Source organism: Gorilla gorilla, chromosome 10 (assembly GCF_029281585.2).
Source record: "Gorilla gorilla gorilla isolate KB3781 chromosome 10, NHGRI_mGorGor1-v2.1_pri, whole genome shotgun sequence".
Classification (NCBI taxonomy): Eukaryota; Metazoa; Chordata; class Mammalia; order Primates; family Hominidae; genus Gorilla; species Gorilla gorilla.
This window is the reverse complement of record NC_073234.2, coordinates 42,326,052-42,344,317: the sequence shown is the minus strand read 5'-3', so window position 1 is coordinate 42,344,317 and position 18,266 is coordinate 42,326,052. Positions and strand designations below refer to the sequence as shown.

At 35.2% G+C, this 18,266-nt stretch overlaps 1 long non-coding RNA gene and 1 pseudogene across 1 annotated transcript in view; both read left to right on the top strand.

The window, feature by feature from the left end:
- Positions 1-18,266, top strand: part of LOC129526051 (uncharacterized) — a 153,652-nt gene that overhangs the window by 91,878 nt on the left and 43,508 nt on the right. The window lies entirely within an intron of this gene.
- On the top strand, positions 14,354-15,076 carry LOC101123704 (small ribosomal subunit protein eS6-like; annotated as a pseudogene).

The following is an 18,266-nucleotide window of genomic DNA, read 5'->3' as shown; positions in this document are numbered from 1 at the left end:
TTTACTTAAATAGGGAGAGGTCCTGTCTATGTCAGCCTCGGGAGGATCACAATTTCATGGCTAGATTGGTTTAAGTTTTTATTTATCTACCAGGACAAAATGGTAACACAAATAAATGCCTTATGAGATATTTTCAGAGTTTAGTCATAGTCTCTTAAATATAACTCCATTGTTCATTTCCATCATAGTCTTTATAAACTAAAGCAATCTTAGTAGACCTTCAAATAATATTTATTTGAAAAACATCATCTCCAATTATATCTAGGAATATCTTTAGCCAAATCCCGATGCACATTTCCTACATAATTTATCTATACAAAAAATATGTATAGATATATATAGCAACATGGGACAAGTCATGATGATCCACATGACCACTGGAGAATGTAACTCTTTAAAATATTCTGTTCCGATCTTCCGTTTGTTTTGTTAGAACTAGTACATTTTGCAATTCTGTTACCATCATTGTAAGAAATAATATGTGTGGTAATTAAGAACTTGGACTCAGGAAACAGACAGTCTGGGTTTGAATCCTAGCTGTACCACTTCCCTGCTGTGTGATCTTGAACATGTCACTGTACCTATCTGTGCCTTTATCTGTAAAATTGATATCCTAATAATAGCTACCTCATATGTACTTGTGAAGATTAAGCAAATTAATATACGTTTACTGCTTAAATAGTGTCTGGTACATGAGTGCTCACTAATTGCAAACTGCTATTTTATTACAAGAGAATATAAAAAAAGATCTTAATGTGCTCTTTGTATTTAATACTATTTCACCAAAGGTAATTTTAACTTAATAATTGTTAGAGTTACAAAGTATTTTCCATCTATGTATTAAAAAAAAAAAGACATGCAATTTCTTCTTAAGGCAACTCCAGTAATTGGATATTTCGAGACCAAGAAGGAAATAAGTTTACTTTATAACTAGACCCATTGGGGTTAGATGTAAATTCATTTCAAATTCTTTCAGAAAATTCTACTTTCTCTCTTTTAGTTATCCTTTTCATCCTTCTAAAACAATATTCCCTTAGAGGGTAGGGAGAATAACTTTAATCGCTGTCTTCTCTGCTCCCTTACCCCAATTTTATTTGGCCAGCAAAAGTCTCCCGGGAATCTCAGTCAGTACCAGTCTCTCTCCCTTTCTCTCTGTTTTTCATGCTTCTCATCTCTCTCTCTCTCTCTCTCTCTCTCTCTCTCTCTCTCTCTCTATCTCTGTCTCTCTGCCCCCAGCCCAATTTTCACTTCCCACTAGAAAACCTTTCACTGATCTTCCAGAAAGTGATTTTTCCCTTCTTTGTGTCATTACCAGATTTTGCTCATTATGACTTATTATATTGCAATTACTATTTGATATGTTTGTTTACCATGCTTGATTGTGACTTTCTTGAGAATACCAATCATATTGACCTTTGTATTGTCAACATCTAGCACAGTGTCCACTACACATTTTTTAAAATTCGGTACATATTTTTTGTATAGATAAATTATGTAGGAGATGTGCATCGGGATTTGGCTAAAGATATTCCTAGATATAATTGGAGAAGACGTTTTTCAAATAAATATTATTTGAAGAATACCAAGGAACCCACTCCTCAAATTTGTCTTTTCATTGGCTTGCTGCAGTCACCTATAATCCTCTATTAGGGATCATTTAAAGGTCTTGGTACATGTTTATCTATTTAAGACATTATCTTGTCCAGGATTAGTAAAAACTAACAAGCCAATATGCCTATTAGCAAGGATTAGCTTATGTGAGACTGAAGAGATTGATAAACAAAAATGGTAAATTGTGATGTTAATAGGGTCTGGTGTATGGATTATTAGAGAGGGCATTGATCAGTAAGGGAGTGACTTAGAACCCTAAAAACTTTGTAACTAGGAGCTGGAGTTGAAGGGCATCCAAAGGTTGATAGATATCCTGAAGGCCAACTTGGCTTATGTTGCCATTAAGCTGAGACTTGGCTTAACTGAGTCACAGCAGTCAGAAAAGGGAGCTCCGGGTGAACATTTTGCTTGAGTCATGCAGCTCTCCTCTCTCCTACAAAGGTGGAAAACCAATGTCCACATGCTAGAGCTCACTGGGCCCATTGCAGTTATACAGGACAGGCACTGCTTGCTCTTAGAAAAATAAATTAGATTCAATAGTGGGTTGAAAGTTTAAAAAAATGATCGTAGTTTAATACAAGACAGATACTCTGCCTTGTTATTTCTTGATTCTCTACTCATTAGAGTTGCTCAGAAAGTTAATCTATCCACACACAATTCATCACATGTGTTTATATTTCAAAAAGATATTGAGATGGGAATTATTGGTTTTATAAGCCCTGTCTGTCTGACTATTAAATCATTCGCAGACTGTCAAACAACATTCACTTTGGAGGGGTTAGAAGGTCCTAGAACCGCACTGCCCCCATTTCCTTCACTGGGAAAAGCTGTTGATATATGAAAAATAGATGTTTAAATAAGCTACCTGCTTTTGTATAAATAACTCCAGGCATTTTAAGCCACATGTGCAGTTGGGTAGAGGACCTCACATATAACTTTTGGAGCCAGTTTTATACAGTGTTTAAAGTTTTCTCTGGCTAAAATTTAACCACATTTGGAAATTCTATGAACTTTTAAATGAGTGCTCTATCATTCTATTATTCTATGGCCAGTTTTTTATAGCAATAACTGCAGCATCTTCTGATTTTCCCCCTCCCTATCCATTTCCATAGGTACAAATAACAGTGCCTAGCCTGTGTTTACCTTTCCATGATCAGATACATCACAGCAAGAATTGTCTTCGAGTGCAATTTTATAATATGCTGTTTCTTTTACTTTTATACACATGCAGTGGCTCTTCCCTCATATTAAGCCCCTACTTTAATTTTGTGGCTCAGGACCTTCTACTGTTTCTCAAAACTATAGACTGCCCTCTGGGCTACATTCTAGCTTATATCCTTTATTCTACCCAAAAGGCACCTACTTCCTACTCCGCTTACCTCACTATCCCTACAGTTAGCTTATTTTTAAGCCATTGCATTCTATTCTCCATGTCTAGAAATTCTTCCCTCTTCATCTTAGCCATTGTTTCTTTCTTTCATATAAGCCTTTCCAATGAGGCACTGATCAAAATAACCTGTGGCTTTTCAGTATTTAAATGTTTATGAAGAACTACAGTGTAATCAGTTATGTCAACCAATTGATCAACTGTTTAATGATCACTATGTTCTTACAATGTGGTAAGCATTATAAAGATTAAAAAATAATTATTATAAAATATAGTTTTTTATATATTATAAAAATACATAAATTATTATAAAATATAGTTTTTTGTCCTCAACTATGACATAATTATGACTTGAGTGCAGTATTAACATAATAAAATTCTAAATACTGTGATATAGATACAGTTAAATATGGTAGAACTCAGTGGGTTAAGAACACTGCTCTAAACCCTAAGGACATCCAGCATTCAGTCTCTTAAGCACCTTTTTTACATTCAATTATTGGTGTCCCTCCTTCAGGACTAACCCTACCAGGTTCTAGCTTTCTGAGCTGTCCAATATGTTAGCCATTTGTCACATGCAACATGTGGCTAAGGAACATAAAACATGTGACTAGTGTGACTGAGGAACAGGAATTTAATTTCATTTGATTCTCATTAATTAAAAATCAATTTAAAAATTCAATTCAATTCAATTATTAGAAAACTTTTACGTACGTTTGGAGCAACTTAGGTTCATAAATCTACTTTTCCATCTGTAAATTTTATAAATCTAAATAAAGGCCAGTATTACCAGTGAAAATTCATCACCAGAATTGAGATGTGCTATATGTGTCAACTGGATTGTGAAGACTTAGTAAAAAGAAAATAATGTAACATATCTCATTTTTAAAACATTGATTGCATGTTGAAATGATAGTATTTTGGATACATTGGGTTAAATGAAATACATTCCTAAATTTATTTCACTTTTTTTTACTTTAAAAAATGTGACTACTAGAAAATTTGAAATTACACATATGGATTACTTTACATCTCAATTAGACAGCACTGTTCTAGATAAACCAGATCTGTCCTAGATTTGTACATGTCCCTGAACCCCAAGGCCAGCTATTTCCATGGTGTCTCTTGGTCACCCAGAGTTCTAGTGCATTTTGGCCTTCTGCTGATTCTACCATATTAATCTACAGGTAGGTTGTATTTAAAAACATAGTCCTGTATTATCATGTGCTACTGTAGTGAAATATAGTGAAATACAGACTTCTGCTCAGATGGCCCTTTTGCTGTTTGTCTATTGATCTAAATGTTTTTATTCACTCTTTTCTTTTGCTACAATGGCTTTGGTCTCTGTACTAGGCTTTCTTCTTCTTCCTCAATCTTGTGTGAGAAAATGAGTTGCTTTTGGCTTTAGCTTCTTGTCACAATCCTTCTATTTCTGGGACAAACTTGTTCTTGGCTTTGGGCCCTTCCTTTCTGCACCCCTCCCACTGTTGCAGGTCAACTAGAGGATAATGCGAACCTTCGGGGAAACTGCTCAGGTTCCATGTGCATAAATCTAAGCAACATAGGCAGCGTTGCACTCACGATATTTCCAGAGCATAAGGCTCTGGGGCCCTGTGCTTTTTAATTTTTATTTCGTTAAATCTACCGGACATGGTCTTTAAAATTCATGTTTGCCTCACCATCCCGTTATTTATCATTAATCAGATTTAGATCCAAACTGGCAAATTTCCTTAGGCGATTCCTCTTTTCTTTGGAGATGAAGTCCAACATCCTTCTCATATCATTTAACATTCTACACCATTTGACCCCAACTGAGTTGTCCACTTTGACCTCCAGAACCTAACTGTAGCATATCATGGTCTCTTTCTTTCTTAGCTCTCCTACCATTAATTTTTTATACCACATTTATAATGTAGCTCTTTCTGATTTTCAGTTAAATAGAGAGAACCAAGTTAACTGAGTTATGAAACTGCAACAATAACAGTACAATAACAATAGTTGACATTCATATAGTGCTTAGTGTGTGCTAGGCACTGTTCTAAACACTTCATATACTTCTACTCATTTCATCTTCCTTCAGTAACCTCTAAGTGTTGTTATTATCTCATTTCACTGTGCGAAAGGTTGAAGTACAGCAGATCCTTGAATAACATAGTTTCTTTCAACATTATTTCATTTTAACACTGATGAGGAAAAAAAAAACTTCACTCTGGCAGGGGCCACTGTGTGTGTAGAGTTTGCACATTCTCTGTCTGCTTGAGTTACCTCCAGGCACTCTGGATTCCTTCCACATCCCAGAGGCATGCACATTAGGTGAATTGCATCTGCATGGCCCCGGTTTGAGTGAGTGTGGGTGTGCGTGAGTGTGTCCTATGATGGAATGGTGTCCTGACCAGGGTGGTCCCAGACTTGCTCCCCTAGATGCCAGGAGAGGCTCCAGCCATCCAAGGCCTGAACTGGAATAAGTGGGTAAACACTTATCATACTTGTTTTTGTTAATCTTTCTTAAATGTGTGTATTACTCACATTTATTTCAATGTTTAATACTAGAAGTGTTTGAGGTCTTTATTTAGAAGTTTAGTGATGTTTTGTGACCAGAAATATAGGAACTTATCTCTTTCTTATGTCAATAACCTGTGATAAAATGTTTTGCTTAAAGTTAGTTTCTGAGAACCTATGGATGATGACATTAAGGGAGGATTTACTGTACAGGAAAATTAAATAGCATGTACAAGACCACATAGCTAATAAAGGGTAGAGCTAGTATTTCAACATAGGCAATCTAGCTTTAGAGTCTATGCTTATGTATTTGAGCTAAATTGTTTTGGAAACTTTGTCTCAGGCACTTTACATAGATTTTCTCATTTAATCTTCACAACAACCTGTGAGGAAAGCTATTAGAAGGTAAAGTAACAAAAAGAATTTTGGAAGTAAAAGAGATTCCACCGGACTAGACATATGGCAGTTACTCCCAAAACATTAGTTTTGATAGTGCCCTACATCAGAAGTCAGAAAACTACCAGCGTGCAGGCCAATTCTGGTCCACTACCTGTTTATGTAGATGAAGTCTTATTGGATCACAGTCATGCTTCTTCATATATGTGACAACTATGGCTACTTTTGCATTACAATGGTGGGATTGAGTAGTTGAGGGTGAGACTCTATGGCCCAAAGCCTAAAATATTTTCTGACTCTTTATAGAAAGGTTTGCCAACCCTTGCTCTGCATCATACCTGAAGAGTAAATGAACGCTGCTATTAATGTTAAGATTATACAATAAAAGAAGTGCTTGTTTACTGCTTCCTGCCCAAACACCCTTTTATTCCTTTTTTTTTTTTTTTGAGATGGAGTCTTGCTCTGTTGCCCAGGCTGGAGTGCAGTGGTGTCAACTCAGCTCACTGCAACCTCCGTCTCCTGGATTCAAGTGATTCTCCTGCCTCAGACTCCCAAGTAGCTGGGATTAGAGGTGCACACCACCACACCCAGCTAATTTTTGTATTTTAGTACAGACAGGGTTTCACCATGTTGGCCAGGCTGTTCTCGAACTCCTGACCTCAAGTGATCCACCCAACTTGGCCTTGCAAAGTGCTGGGATTACAGACGTGAGCCATGCCGTCTGGCCCCAAACCACTATTTGTTTAAAGACCTTCTTTATATTATCTGAGGGGACATTAGGTGCTTCACTAAGAACTAATGGTTTTATCACTTCCTGTGGCTCACATCAGCACAACAGCCCTTCGTCTCCCATATCATATTGATTCTTTCTATGGCAGGTGTCGTGCTATTTGATTAAATTGATATGTTCTCGAAAAGCTGATATAAATTAAAGTTTGGAACATTGAAACACATTTTCTGTTCATTTGTATTATAATTTATGTGATGTTTTATCTACTTGAAAGGACACATAACTCTTTATAAAATGTTATGTGGCTGCTCTTTCATGATGCCTTCTTTCCACTCCCCCCAAGTACTAGCACTGATGTTTCTGTCCACTTGTCATTATTCTATAGAAAGAGTTGAATCCCATTGTGAAAGCTACTATTTAAAAACAAAAAAACAGGTATAATGATTCATAAAATGAATAATCTTTTTCTGATGGAAAGAATTGACCTATTGAATTTTAGTATTAACATTTTCTTAAACTGAGACATCCCTATTTTGAGCAACAATGAATGTTTATGAACTACCTCTTCTATTTAAAACATTGTATTAAGTAGTATTGATGATTTTTCATCATTATTATACTATACCAACCAATGGCAATGCTAAAATAATAAAAAACCATCTTTGTTATATTTATTAAAAAAAAACAATAAATTACAGGAGGACTAACCTGTACTGGCATTCCGCTAAGTGCTTAACATGTATATGACTTAATTATCCCTTTAACTCTATGAATTCAGTTGTATTTTTGTCCTCATTTTGCAGTGCATACTTTGCAATGTCTACTTCATAATGTATATTTGACATTAATAGAGGAAAAAGAATACAATTGTTTGAAATTAAGTATGTAAAAGAAGGTTAATTGATGGGTTTCTTTAATTTTCTAAGTGATGTATAATGCTGTATATCTAAGAGTATTATGATTTTTTAAAAAGCTTTAGTGATACACCTAAAAAACAAAGAGTTCCATGAATAAAGGATTACATTTGGGATACTAGAAGCTATCTTTTTAAGACCAGAAAAATTGAAAAATGTGAGATGAAATCTATATATTTGTGGGTCATTCATTCACTTTTTATTTAGCATTTATTTATTGAATATTTACTATAGTCCATTTTCTCATGAATCTTATATTTATAAACAGGGATGTATTCAACAAGCAAGTAAACATATTAAATTGATGATTATGAAAAGGGCTTCAAACAACATGAACAGAGTGGTGATGTAAATAACAATAGAGATGATCATATAGGTTAGACATAGGAGACTCCTCTGAGAGGAAAAAACTTAAGCTTGTAGCTTGAGAATGAAAAAGAGCCTGCCATGGAGAAGGTATGGGAGCGGGTGGCACATGTAGGTAGAAGGAATGGCATATTCTAAGAGTATCAGTTAGTCTTGGAGCTAACAAGGAAAGAGCTTGACTTTAAACTCATTGATCCATGAGCTTTTAAACTCATTTAAGCTCGTTGATCCATGGGCTTTTTCCCCTTCCAGGAGACACTTCTGTGGCCCATCCATCCTTGGGCTTCTACAAGGAAAATTGCAAAAGTTTATTAAATGTTTCTATCATCAGAATAATTAGCAATTATTGTAACTGCATTTAAAAATAACTAAAATATTTATGTTAACTAACGTAGAAAATGTCTTTTTAAAAATCTCAAACTTTTGTAATAATATGAATGCATTGTATACCCATCAGCAGACTCCTGGAGGGCCAAATGTAAGGTCACCATGGAGCAGTTATAATCCTTGTTCCTTAACTCAATTCCCAGCTCAGCATTCTGTCAACTCTGTTTGTCTAGGCAATTTACATAACCTCTCTGGGTTTTAGTTTACTCTTTAGCAAAACAAGGATAAAGATGTATATTTAAATATTACTGTGAAAATTGTTTAAAATATTTTGAACGTAACTGACACAGTGTGCTTGGCAAGAAGTAGGCATTCAAATATTAATTGTGATAGATCTTTTATGTATGTTAATAATAACAATGATTCATATTTATTGAGAACTTACTATGTACCAGGTGGTTTTCAAGAATTTTCAATGTTCTTAACTCATTTTATCCTCACAAAAATTCTATGAAATGATTCCACATGTTTTACATGTTTTCTTATCTCACATCTAAGGAACCTAAAGCTGGAGATTATGCAACTTGCCCAAGATCACAGAGCCAGTAAATGGCAGAGCCAAGAATTCAACCCAGGCGGTCTGGCTTTGGAGCTTGTGCCCTTAATGACTACCTTTTAAGTATGTTTTCTCATATAAAAAGAAATTGTTGAAAACTGAATCTTGTCAGTTTCTCAGGTAAGCAGCACAAAGCAATGTAGTACTTTGGGGTGAAATCTGAAGCTAAGAGAATGTGCTTACTTCACACAACCAATGCAGGCAATGCATTCTGTTCATAAGTGACCTCTGCAGTAGATTAAGACCAGTTTTCAAAAGAAAAAAAAAAGACAAATTGGCCATCAAGATATACAGCTTGTTATTATAAAGAGCCCTGAATGTGTATCACATAAGAGTTTCCAGAGCAATTTATTGTCAAACAGATAGCAGCATGTAAATTTCCAAGAATCAACCTGGCATCACTGGAAAAATCACACCCTTGAGGCCTGGGTATTGTAGACAGTTCCACAGCAGCTGAATCATAAAGACTTTTATAGATCAATAACCCTCAACCTTGCTGCATTACAAAGCATCTTCATCAACAAAGAGAGTTTCAGGGAGCCGCAAAAGCGCAGTGGAATTATTGGAACAGGTGGGTTTTGTGTGTATGTATGTATTTTATTTTTCACAAGGCTATTGCTGGATAGATACATCATGACTTAATGTTGATATTCCAGAATAATGTAGAAAATGATACAATGTCTAAATACGTGTTACTGACTTTTTCCTCCTTTTCTGGGGCAATAGAATGCTTTTCATACACATCCTTAAATCTAAATAAAGGATAAGTTATTGGAATGCATTTAGTTTCAAACAATGTGTCCTAAGTTTTTATTCTGAAACTTTTTGTGTCCTTGAGCCTTTGTTGCTTCACCTGTAAACTTTAAAACAATAATAACAGCTTTGTAAAGTTCTTAACCCCCAAAGACATATCTCATTGAGCTACTTATCTGAGAAAAATATGACTGAGATGATTTATTTCATGGTAATTTGTTCCAAGTAAAGTTTAGATTGCTGGTTATCTTTCTTTACCATATTGCCTAACATAAGAGAAACAAGTAAATTCTTACATCTGTCTAATGAAAAAGCAAAAAGAAATTGTATTTTTTGAATGACGATGGTCTATTACTGCTGATCGTATGAGACAGTGTTTGAAATATTATACAAAATGTTTAAGAGACATGTGAACTGAGGGTGATTTTTTAGGTTGCTTCCATCTCATTGTTGGATATTGATTAAGAAGTTTTGAAAGAAGAAATTTTGAGTGCCTATCATATGGCAGATGTTTTATAATTCGTGTAAGAATTTATATGTTTCACAATAGTTACAATGGTATTTTTATCCCTGTGCTTCAGGTGTGGTTTTGAGACTCAGGCTCTTAGCTAACTAGTTGAAGTTAACAAAGGCATTAAGTAGCAGAGTAGGAGTTAGAACCTATATTTGTGTGAATTCCAAAGCTCTCCTTCCACTCCCTTACTGCCTCTCTGTTTTAATTGCTTTGGAGTAATCTCAGCATAATCTATTTGCTTTAATACTAATCATCTATTCTTATGATGACATAATGTGTCATCTACAAAAGTTGACTATGATGTGGTTGATTTGGCCCAGTGTGTATACACCCAGATGCTTATATTTAAGATGAGGTCTGTAACCACAGATAATTTAACTGATTTGACTGGTTAATATAGCAAAAACAAGCAAAAGAAAAAAAAAATCCCTTTAACATTGTTTTTAACTGAATTTACCAGTTAACTTAATTAAAACATTAGACCTGGAAAATACATGTACGGCCAAACTAAATATTTACACTTACATAATAATATAGAAATACTAAATTATATCTACCGTATTTAGTAAAATATAACTGTTGAATTTAATAGTAAATATAATCAACTATGACATGAAGAAATTGTTTTATAATGGCAATGAAGATTGTATAAAATCGATTAGATATGAACATTGAAATATTTTTGGGTAAAATGACACGATGTCTGGAATTTGCTATAAAATATTCCAGCAAAGAATAAAACAATAAAAGGAACATGATTGGTGAAAAATTGATAAAGCTGAGTGACGAGTAGGTACATAGAGTTCATCTTTTTCACACATGTGAAACTTCCACCATAAAGAGCTTGGAAAAACAATCAACTAATTCTATATACACTAGGTTGAGGCAAAGAAACAAGATAACTTTGATTGCTTTGATTGAATATGGGTTTAGAATTTTAGCAGTTTCATGTGTTGTTAAAAGGCATCCAGAATGCATATTCTCAGGACGCACTGATACTTTTCAATGTTTTAATAAGATATAATTTAATGATATAAAGGTATGAATTTCAGGAAAACATGATATTGTATATCCCTGACCAAAAGAGACCTGGCTTTGGGATCACATTTACATTCAAATTTTTATTCCCTTGAACATAGCACTATAATATGACTTTAGTACAAATATTGTGTGTTTCCATTTAATTTTAATTAAAACTAAGACTTTCTCTGGAATAATATTTATATCCTAAAGAATGATGGCATATTGCTTCATTGTATGTCATTAGCCCTTCATAATTTTTTTCTTTTGTTCATCATTTAAAATGTCATTAAAACAATTACAGCCTACACTCTGCTGAATCATATAATTGGAGATGTCTTATTAAGACGAGATTTACTGTATAACTTTATTTTTAATATACGAGAAACCAACATTTTTTAGTTTTATGCTTTTAAAATGTGCAAATGAATGAGTTCTCTCTCCTTTATTGCTAAAAGAATAGTTTTAATTACTTGCGTTTTTTTCACTCATTTTTTGAGAGCATTTTTTTTAATCACCAAATTAAATCACCAGATTTTCTATTAAGCCTCTTTCTTTGGCCTTAGGCAAATTGTGAGGTAAATTTGATTGTGGTTCCCTGCAAGCCTTCCTTCTGCAGTTTATCTCTTTCTTGTGGCATTCCTTTCCTCCCAGGAGCATCAGAGTATCATTAGAGTTGAAGCTTGCTTTCCTTCGCTGCTGGCTTCTCCTCCAGTCTCTGAATCTCTGTCTTCACTCAATCTTTCCAAAAAATGAGGAATCAATTGCAAGTAGCCAATGCATCTATTTGGCATCTTGCTAATGAATATTAGCAGTTTAAAGGTTAGCATGCCTTGGTAGGTCTTCAAGGGAGTGCAGGAGTTCCAAGCCACACTTTCTTCATCTGTCAGTTTTAACCCAGATAAGCAACTTAATTTTCATATTAAATCAAACAGATATATTGGGGAGCAGGAGGCACAATTTGCATTCATGTTAAAGCAATATTAGAAGACTTCAAAGAAATTTCAGATGGGAGATGGGTTGCTTTGGGAGATGCCCTCCAACTCCAGGGTGTATGTATTCACTCTTCATTTTCGTCCTCACCAGTGATGCCTCTGTGGAAAAGTTTGAGAAGGGCCAGAATGTGACCTCTCTCATGTACATTTATGTTCTCTCTTGGTTTTAATAATGTGGCCTTTATGGCATTCTAAAAAACGGTGGAAATATAGACACTTTTGAAAAGGATGAGGATCTTACTGCTTTCAAATTGCTCGTTTATAGTTACTTTCACTTATAGAGATTCTGGGGCATTGATCACATATGTATTTTGCTATTAATCTGACTTATTCAGAACACTTATAGAGATCAGATATCTAGAGCACATGAACAAATCATTACTCTAGAGAGACATGGTCATTGCCTTTTAGCAATGTACACCCTATCAAGGAAAATTATAGAACAAAACCAAAAATCTATGTGTGCAATACTGTATAGGATCAAGAGCTAGTTGATATAGCTGACACCAACAATTCTCCAATATTTTATGGAAATTAGAGGAAAGGCATGCTTCAGAACAGGGATTTAAATAACACATTCTTCCTTTTTCATGTCCTATATGAAATATATCAAAAAGTGCACCTTGTTCTAAAGTTTACTTTTCTTTTAATTATTTTTAAAAAACAGCATCTGAAAGATAAAAAATGTATCAAAAATAGAACAATATTTTCTTGACTGAAATTCCATTGTACTCTAAATGATTTTCTCATTAATACTGAGAGCCTTATTAATCCAAAAATTGGACTTGAAAATTAATACAAAAATAAATGGAAATGTAAAATAAAGTATGTTAAATGAACATTTCACTGGAATAGATGCCTGCCAGTGGGTTAAAAACAAGAATCTCTGAGTCTGAATTTTCATTTAGTCTTTTGTATTATAGTTAATATGAAAATTTAAAAAATAGAGGGAAACAGAAGGCTCTTTGCTGGAAAATTGAGTTCCTTGGGGAAAAGAAAACAACAGGAGAGAGACCAATTTAGTCACGGCAAGTTATAATACACCAATCATGATGATTGATCCTGTGCAAGCAGAAAGCACATGGAAACAATTTAAATGTTGTCCATGAAACTACTGCTTTCAGACCTCATGGGATTTTATTTATCAGGATCACTGATTTCAGAGGCACCGTAGAGCCAGGAAAGAATAGGAGGTTTGGAACGTTGTTCCTTGGGATTCAAGGTGGAAAATGTACAAAAAGAAGGGAAGCAGTTGGTATCACTTCTTGTCTCTTTGTCTACTGCTTCTGTAACAGAATTTTCCTCTGAATCTTATATTCAATGCTTAATTTGAATAGTCCATCTAGTTGCATTTTGAGAATTTGGAAAAGGCATTTTAGTTAGCGCCCCATCCTGTCCCTGTATTCTTTTTCTTTAGCTAACTCCAATTCTGTCTGGCAGGTAGGAATTCATTTAGGTGGGCTGCTTTTTAAAAACTAAACAAAAAACAGTCATTACTGCTATTATGCAGGTTTTACATATAAATACTCTGTTTTGAAAAATGACTCTTTCTTGGAGTCACTTGAAGGTAAAACAGCCTATGTTTATACATGCACATTTTTCTCCCTTACACATATGGAAGAAAAGTAAAACCGTTGCAAAATTATGACACTTTCAAGCAAATTCTTTTTATGATTAATTTCTTGCTTTTATTTAAGATAGATTCTCCCCCAATGTTTATATTTTGATTTTGAGGGAAAAAGTAACATTTTTGATGATGCCGTTTAGTAAAGGGATTATCTGATTCTCTAAGGTTCTTGGGGCCCACTGGGCTCAGGCAGGAATTTTTCGGTAGTATGCTAGACTGATTCTGATTGTGAAGGTTGTCAGAAACCTGTGATTGATTGAAAGGAAGAAAAGCATTCCTCTCAGCTGCTGGTAGAATAGGATGTTTATTTTTAGTTGACTTACTTTTTTTTTTTTTTACAAAAATGGCAAAATTGGTGATTTGACTAAATTGACTCATTCAGAACACTTATAGAGATCAGATATCCAGAGCACATGAACAAATCCTTTTCTTTAGTTTTGCATTGGTATCTGAATGCTGGCTTTCCTGTTTACTGGATGAACATTACTAAAGTTTAGCTTTGCCATCTAAAATGAAGAATAATAATACTACTTGCCTCATAGAGTTTTTGTGTTATTTAAATGAGATAATTTGGGAGGCCACCATCAACAGCTTCAAGATGAAGCTGAACATCTTCTTCGCAGCCACTGGCTGCCAGAAACTCATGTAAGTGATTGATGAATGCAAAATTCTTACTTTTTATGAGAAGCGTATGGCCACAGAAGTTGCTGCTGACGCTCCAGGTGAAGAATGGAAGGGCTACGTTGTTTGAATAAATGATGGGAACGAGAAACAAAGTTTCCCTATGAAGCAGTGTGTCTTGACCCATGGCTGTGTCCACCTGCTACTGAGTAAGGGGCATTCCTGTTACAGACCAAGGAGAACTAGAGAAAGAAAGCGAAATCTGTTAGTGGTTACGTTGTAGATGCCAATCTGAGCGTTCTCAACTTGAGAGAAGGATATTCCTGGACTGACTGGTACTACGGTGCCTTGTTGCCTGGAGCCCAAAAGAGCTAGCAGAATCCACAAACTTTTCAATTTCCCTAAAGATGGTGTCCGTGAGCATGTTGTAAGAAAGCCCTTCAACAAAGAAGGTAAGAAACCTAGGACTGAAGCACAGATTCAGCGTCTTATTACTCCATGTGTCCTGCAGCACAAACAGTGGCGTATTGCTCTGAAGAAGCAGCGTACTAAAAAAATCAGGAAGAGGCTGCAGAATATGCTAAACTTTCGGCCAAGAGAATGAAAGAGGCTGAAGAGAAGCACCAGGAACAGAGTGCCAAGAGATGCAGACTCTCCTCTCAGCGAGCTTCTACTTCTGTCTGAATCCAGTCAAAAATAAGATTTTTTTGAGTAACAAATAAGATCAGACTAAAACAAAAATAAATAAATGAGATAATTTATGACTCTAATGCCTAGGTCGTAAACATTAGCTATTATCATTCAGATTCATAACTATATATCTAGATTTCTATTCACCTTGTAGGAACAGAGTGAAAATGCCAAATTGCTTATGGGGAGAAAGAGAGGAAGGCATTTCTTCTTTCATTATAGAGATTGAGAAGCTTGGACACAGGGCATTCGTGGACACGTTTATCTACTACGTGGCTTCTTTTTCCGTTTTGTTTCTACCATCCACATTTCTCCACCCCTAACCTTGCCAGGCTCTTCTCTTTTCCTGTGTCTGCTTTCTCCTTGCTTATACTCCTCTTCCTCCTTGTTACTTGAAATTCCGTAAAATATTTTTTCTTCCCTGGGCCTTTGGACATGCCGTTCTCTCTGAGTGGGATGGTCTTTCCCTCCAATCCCTCTGTTCATTGAATTTGAAACTATTATTCAAAGCAACATGTCTTACTTCTATATTTTCTGATTCACTACTGGGTGTTCTTTGCCCTTCCGTGAGCACCACTTGTATTCTGAACCTCTCTTCAAACCATTTCTTGAACTGCGATATTAGTTATTTATGTACTTGATTTTATATACAGACCAAATTGCATATTCTCTCTGGGTAATGGCGTAGGAAAATGACATAGGTAGGCAGTATGAAGAGATCCCTTCAATAACCATTTCCAAATAACTATATGGAAATGCTAATAGATATGAAAGGAATGCTGCTGACTTACTTTGAGGAAACGACATGTACATCAACGTGGTAATATCAAAGGGAATCTTAGAATGACAGGATTTTAGAGAGGATCTTAGGAGGATGATAACAGGAAAACATTTAACTTCTCAGGGATTAAATTTCTCACAGAACTGGATTTCTATGCGGATGCTCTATCACATCTTCCCTGGCCATGAGTTCTCTGCCTTCTCAACCCTTGACTTCCAGGGTCTTCCTCAATAATAAAGCCTAATGTGGATTCTTCCTGGGGATAATTATCCACCAAAGATGGGAAAGTACCATGGATAGCCTAGAAATTTATGAATCTCCAGTCCATTTTGTTGCCCACCTTGTGCTCCACTGAGTGACATCAGTGGCTGTGGGACATACTCTGCCATGAGGCAGACAGTAAATTGACACCACATCCACTTTCCAGAGTCCTGAATAAATAAGTGGGGGGCCAGGGGAGGAGCATATGCTCTTGATGTCTTAGTTAGCATTTAAGTTATTCTTAGATATAAAATAATATATATGGCAGGCTCTATCCCCCAGCTTATTTGGTGCACAACAGTCTTTCACTCAGCAACCAAGCTGGAAATTTTGCTCCTATTCTCACTCAGCTCCTCCCACTCCCTGGTGCTACTCAGTGGACCTCCTGGATATCTAATCTACTCTGTACACTTGTCAGCATCCCTGCCTACATCTATGCCTGCGCTAGCTTTGTAACTAAACTGAATGATGCTTTCACTCTAATCTATTTTTTTCACTCAGACAGGAGTTCTTTTTCTAGGATCCAATTGTTTTATGGCATTCCCCTAGTAAAAACTGCCAAGAGCTTCCACCTTCTTATAGGATTTTGTCATGTAACCCCCTTCCCAATCTGGCTAGTTTGTGTTTTCCTATTCCTAAGATCCTCTCTGAGATCCTGTCATTCTAAGATTCCCTTTGATTTTCCACATTGATGTACTTGTAGTTTTCTCAAAACGGCATGTCATTTCATATCTCTTAGCATTTCCATGTCTTGTTACCTGCCAAGAATGCCTTACCCTGAACCCTACTCTCCTTTACCCAGCTAGTTCCTACTTATTGTTTAAGATCAGCTTCAAATGAAATCTTCCCCTTTATATTTCTGTGTATCTACAACATTGGGTGTTAATACATTACAGTATTTCTCACATTAAATTCTAGCCATTTGCACAGTTCTCTCTCACTAGACTCTGAGCTATTCATTTTTGTAATCCCACCTTCCCACACATTTCAACCATCTTTTCTTCAATCCCTAGCAGTAGCTATTATATAGTAGATGCTCAATTTACTCAAAAATTAAATCGAACTGTTAAATAAGAATGACTACAATTTAAATAAAATATTTAAATATTTTAAATGAATAAATTAATTTTGGAATAAATATACTGAAAATTCTATTAATGTGAACCCTAATTGACCAGTTCATTTCATAGAAGAGTTCTCAGTTATATTCCTCAAATAAATTTCCTAAATAAGAGCAGCTAAATTATATTTTCTTTTTAAGTTATAAACACTTGAAGTTCTCAAGTTGAAAAACTTGGATTATATTAATGATCATGTATAATGTATAAAATGATCGCGTATAAAGTTAATTTTTAAAAGTTTGTAGATTAACAAAGCAGATCTACTGACTTTTGCTAATGTTCTAGCTAGTGAACTGGACTTTGTAATCCAATTAAAATGTTTGTTTTTAAACTCCAAACTTTCGGTGTCTCTGGAGTGCTCAGCTACAGTGTATGATTAGTTAAGAAAACATATACATATGATCACTTAGTTGGTTTGCCTTTAAGTCTCAGGTTTTCATTTTTGAAATTATCTTAAACAGTATTTAGACTTTGGAGTCCTGCTACTGTTTTTCAAGTGTTAATGGAAAAAAAAAAAAAAACTTCAAAGACCTGGGCCCTTTAGTTAAAAAAAAAAAAATCTGAAAGTTCTCACAGTTATTGGAGATTTATCTGGTTTAGCAGAAATTGTTTGAGTTGTACGGTCATCTTATTGATTTTTTATTTTTTTTCAACAAGATTACTCATTGGAGACTAAGAGTCCTTGATATCCAATTTTAGTACCTCATCTTTCCTCTACCTGCAAAAAAGATTTTTTAAAATGCTGTTTGAGCATTTTAAAATTTTTGGAAAATAGTTTTCTGAATATCCAGCATTAGTTTTTCACTTCTGTTTCTTTGGGCAGAAATGAAGAGTATGAAGAAAACTGCCGAAGAAGAGTTAAATAATCACCCTTTTCTGAGCCAAACCCAGGGCCTCTTGGTTTGGGTGAGATCAAGTATCAGCACAACATTTTTTAATTTGTGTCTTTTAAAAGGGTTCTTTTCAGGACACTGTGAGGAATGTGAGGTTTGGCTTCCTTTTTCACGTAGGAAGTGCTGAAAGGAACACTTTATGCC